General features: G+C 44.5%; 2 pseudogenes; both read right to left on the bottom strand.

The window, feature by feature from the left end:
- Positions 1 to 226: 226 nt before the first annotated feature.
- Positions 227 to 1143, bottom strand: LOC129631511 (small nuclear ribonucleoprotein-associated protein N-like; annotated as a pseudogene).
- A 206-nt stretch (positions 1144 to 1349) lies between these two features.
- Positions 1350 to 1691, bottom strand: LOC129630607 (SNRPN upstream reading frame protein-like; annotated as a pseudogene).
- Positions 1692 to 5136: the final 3445 nt, after the last annotated feature.

Raw genomic sequence — 5136 nt, 5'->3', positions numbered from 1 at the left:
TTTAGGTCCACAATTTTCCTCTTCATAGCTGTCTCAATCCCCAATCAATCTCTGAAATTTCTAGATGAAGTTCATCTACTTCCTTTGAACCCACTTTTTTTTAATGACTCTATGCATTAGCTTACATTAATGCAGCAGAGGGGACCAAAGCTTACAAGTACTGCCCACATTTCACAAGATACACTGCAGGAAAAAAAAAAAAAGACTAAGAATGATCAATAATATCCTAGGGTGTTGGTGGACACCTTCCTAGTGGAGGTGGACCTCTGATTCCTGGTGGAGGGTCTCATTCCAACAGAGGCAAGCTTATTGGCATCCCTCGAGTATGGGAAGCCTAACTGGTGGGCCTGTGGGTGGTCTCATACCATGTGGCATGCTAAGTTGCTTTAGTCATGTCCGATTCTTTGCAACCCCCAAGGACTGCTGCCCACCAGGCTCCTCTGTCCATTGGATTCTCCAGGCAAAAATACTGGAATAGGTTGCCATTTCCTTCTCCAGGGTATCTTTCTGACCCAGGGGTCAAACCCGTGTCTCTTATGTCCCCTGCTCTGGCAGGCAGATTCTTCACCACCCATACCAGGTGGAGAAGCCATAATTCCTGGAGGTGGGATTGCTCGACCAACAGGGGTGGGTGTAGCCCCCTTTCCTGGTGGATACTGAGTGGGGGGTCCAGTAACGCTGGCAGTGGCAGCAGCGGCTACAATACCTCTTCCTTGTGGGGTCATGACTTGTTGGGACGGCTCCACCGGCCCCATGGACAGGGCCTGTTAATCCAGCAAGAGTCTGGGGAATTGGAACACCAGCTGGAACACCTCTGCCAGCAGCTCTACCAACCCCCAGCATCACCAGTAAATGGTACCTGAGAAATGCCAGTGGTACCTGAGAAATTTACAGGGTGGTCCCTCCACAGACATGGAAACCAAGTTCTCCCGGGCAGCCACACCAGACCCCAAACTTGCTTTTCTTCATACTCTGAATGCTTTGAATTCTTTGCCTTGATCTTCCTGAATTCATCGCAGTCACAGAGGATCAAGTTCACCTACTTGCCAAAACCCTTAAAAGGGCCATTGAAGATCCAACCATCCTGCTGAACACATCTCATCTGTGGTCAATGTGCTGCAGCATTTTGCACCTCTTTCCCATAGTCACGATTGCTGTTCCACCAACTTCGATGTCCACAGGAAAGTTTCGGAATCCTTAAGACCTAAGGAAGCCTACAGATTAAGGTATGATGCAGGTTCTCCACCAAACACTGCAAGTTGGGGCAGAAGCTTCCAATAGTAGAAGAAGCCTCTTTGTTTTGATCTGTTTCCTGTTGGTATCAGCTACCTGGGTACTCTGATACTGCTTTAATGACCTCTTGGTGTCTCAGCTAAGAAGACCTGTCTCAGTTCTGCCTGGAAATCTACCACAGGTACTTGCTCCTACTCGGTGACTGCCTCCGGTACAGGTGACACCCACCGCTGGTTGTTCAGTGAGGCTGCCCTCCATTTGACTTGGGTGTCCTACCTCAGGTACGGCACTGTTCCGTAGTCCTCCTCAGGTGTAGACCGTCCCTGGCCTGCTCTGTCGCGCCGCGGGCCACTCCTCAAAACAGAACAGAACAGGTCAGGCATCTCCAGGGACCACTCCCCTCCATGCTGCTCTTTGCCACGGGCGCACCAACTAATCACGCCGGCCCGTCTGCGCATGCGCAGCAAGCCCCCGACCCCACTTTTGATAGCTGCCTTTCAACTTGCCTTTCTCTAGGTCATCCCCAACAGCTTCAGAGGTAGGAACATGAAACTCGACAGATCTGACTTAAAAGGCTTACATCAGTGCTGAAAAATGGCTGAGGAGAGTCAGATTTTTATGTTTGGCCTTTTCTGTTCCACTAGAGAGATAATATTGCTCAAGCAATTGCTAGGTGAGCATTTAAGACATTCTTGTCGCACAGAGTCGGACACGACTGAGCGACTTCACTTTCACTTTTCACTTTCATGCATTGGAGAAGGAAATGGCAACCCACTCCAGTATTCTTGCCTGGCGAATCCCAGGGAAGGGGGAGCCTGGTGAGCTGCCGTCTACCGGGTCGCACAGAGTCGGACACGACTGAAGCAACTTAGCAGCAGCAGCAGCAGTGGATCTAACAGGCTTTCCAGGGGGTGCAGTGGTAAAGAACCTGCCTGCCAATGCTGGAGAAACAGAGATGCAGGTTCGATCCCTGGATTTGGAAGATCCCCTGGAGAGGGCATGGCAACCTACTCCAGTATTCTTGCTTGGACAATCCCATGAACAGAGGAGCCTGGTGGCCTACAACCCATAGGGTCACCAAGAGTCAGCATGACTGAGCACACACACACACACACACACACACCTCTAGTTAAATGTCATGGTAAATATTTTACCTTTATTTATTGATAAAATAATTTGGTCAAATTGTCCAATGGAGCCAGGATTAAAATTCAGAATTTTCTTACCTCAAATCTCACTCTCAAGCCACCACCATATTGCAGATCTAACTGACCTAGTATACTTGTTGGAAATCTCATTCTCCTTTCTCCCTGGTGTCAGAGCTCTGAGTTTTTTGAGTTAATTTTTAGCTAATATTTATTCTAGAACAATTCCAGAAAGTTTGACTTTACAGAAGCAGTTGTGTCAATTCCTTTAATGTGTTATGAGTTATGACTCTGCTATATAAAAACTCTCAAATGTAGTCAGGTAGTCACCTTTTTGATATTTATTTTATCCTTTTTCCCAGTGACTAAAGGCTATGAAACACTATGAATATGCAATAAATACATCTTAGTGGATTGGTTTGAAAATTATAAAACAGTAAATTCCCTTTTGCATGTGACTATTTCTACAACAACCAGATAGTCTGTATTTAACCTAACTGCCCCTAAAACATTTCTACACTGTTGGTGGGAATGTAAGTTGGTGTAGCCACTGTGGAAAACAATATAGAGGTTCCTCAGAAAACTAAAAACAGAACTACCATATGATCCAGCAATCCCACTCCTGGACATATAGCCAAACAAAACTATCATTTAAAAAAATACATGCACTCGTATGCTCATAGCAGCACTATTTACAAGAGTCCAGATGTGGAAACAACCTAAATGTCCATCAACAGATGAATGGATAAAGATGTGGTATGTGTATAGCAATGGAATATTACTCAGCCATAAGAAAGAACGAAGCAGTACCATTTCTGGCAACATGAATATGACTAAAATTATCACACTAAGTGAAGCAAGTCAGAAAGAGAAAGACAAATACCATAGGATATTACTTATATGTATATTCTATGAAACAGAAACAGGCTCACAGAGAAGATTTGTGATTTGCAAGGGAAAGGTAGGAAGGGAGAGAAAGGGACTGGGAGTTTGGGGTTAGTAGATGCCAACTACTAAGTTCAGAATGGATAAACAAGGTCCTACTGTATAGCACAGGGAACTAGAACCAATCTCCTGGGATAAACCATAATGGAAAAGAACATCAAAAAGGAATGCATATAACTGAGTCACTTTGCTGCACAGCAGAAAGTAGCACAACATTGTAAATCAACTATACTTAAGTAAAAAAAAAAAATTAAAAATAAGAATAAAAGTAAACTAGCTGCCCCAATGGCAACCCACTCCAGTATTCTTGCCTGGAGAATCCCAGGGACAGAGGAGCCTAGTGGGCTGCTGTCTATAGGGTCACACAGAGTCGGACACTACTGAAGCGACTTAGCAGCAGCAGCAGCTGCCCCAAAGGGGCTTCCCCATTGGCTCAGGGATTAAAGAATCTGCCTGCAAGGGCAGAAGCTGTAGGAGACCCAGGAGATGCAGGTTTGATCCCTGGGTTGGGAAGATCCCCTGGAGGAAGGTATGGCAACTCACTCAAGTGTTCTCACCTGCAGAATCCCATGGACAGAGAAGCCTGGCAGGCTACAGTCCATAGGATTGCAAAGAATCAGACACAACTGAAGTGGCTTTGTATGCACACAGCTGCCCCAAAATGTATAACCAAAATTATAGATTTTAAAATACCTTTGGGATGAATTAATTTGATATAATTGCAATATATATAATGAGGATGACTTCTCTTTTTCAGTTATATTAAATTACTGTAAAATATAATTAAGATAAAATTTACCCTCTAACCACTGTGAAGTCATACAATTCAGTAGTGTTAAGTATCATTTCAGTTCAGTTCACTTCAGTCACTCAGTCGTGTCCGACGCTTTGCGACCCCATGAATCTCAGCACGCCAGGCCTCCCTGTCCATCAGCAACTTTCGAAGTTTACCCAAACTCATGTCCATTGAGTTGGTGATGCCATCCAACCATCTCATCCTCTGTCCTCCCCTTCTCCTCCTAACCCCAATCCCTCCCAACATCAGGGTCTTTTCCAATGAGTCAACTCTTCACATCACGCGGCCAAAGTATTGGAGTTTCAGCTTCAACATCAGTCCTTCCAATGAACACTCAGGACTGACCTCCTTTAGGATGGACTGGTTGGATCCCCTTGCAGTCCAAGGAACTCTCAAGAGTCTTCTCCAATACCACAGTTCAAAAGCATCAATTTTTCACCACTCAGCTTTCTTCATAGTCCAACCCTCACATCCATACATGACTACTGGAAAAACCATAGCCTTGACTAGACAGACCTTTGTTGACAAAGTAATGTCTCTGCTTTTGAATATACTATCTAGGTTGGTCATAACTTTCCTTCCAAGGAGTAAGCGTCTTTTAATTTCATGGCTGCAGTCACCATCTGCAGTGATTTTGGAGCCCAAAAAAATAAAGTCTGACACTGTTTCCCCATCTATTTGCCATGAAGTGATGGGACCAGATGCCATGATCTTCGTTTCCTGAATGTTGAGCTTTAAGCCAACTTTTTCACTCTCCTCCTTCACTTTCATCAAGAGGATTTTTAGTTCTTTGCTTTCTGCCATAACGGTGGTTTCATCGGCATATCTGAGGTTATTGATATTTCTCCTGGCAATCTTGATTCCAGCTGTGCTTCTTCCAGCCCAGTGTTTCTCATGATGTATTCTGCATATAAGTTAAATAAGCAGGGTGACAATATACAGCCTTGACATACTCCTATAAGTATACTCACATCTTTGTACAACCAGTCTCAAAAATTCTTTTCATCTTGCAAAACT

This window comes from Bubalus kerabau, chromosome 17 (genome assembly GCF_029407905.1).
Source record: "Bubalus kerabau isolate K-KA32 ecotype Philippines breed swamp buffalo chromosome 17, PCC_UOA_SB_1v2, whole genome shotgun sequence".
In the NCBI taxonomy this organism is placed as follows: Eukaryota; Metazoa; Chordata; class Mammalia; order Artiodactyla; family Bovidae; genus Bubalus; species Bubalus kerabau.
This window is presented reverse-complemented; position numbering and strand designations above follow the sequence as displayed.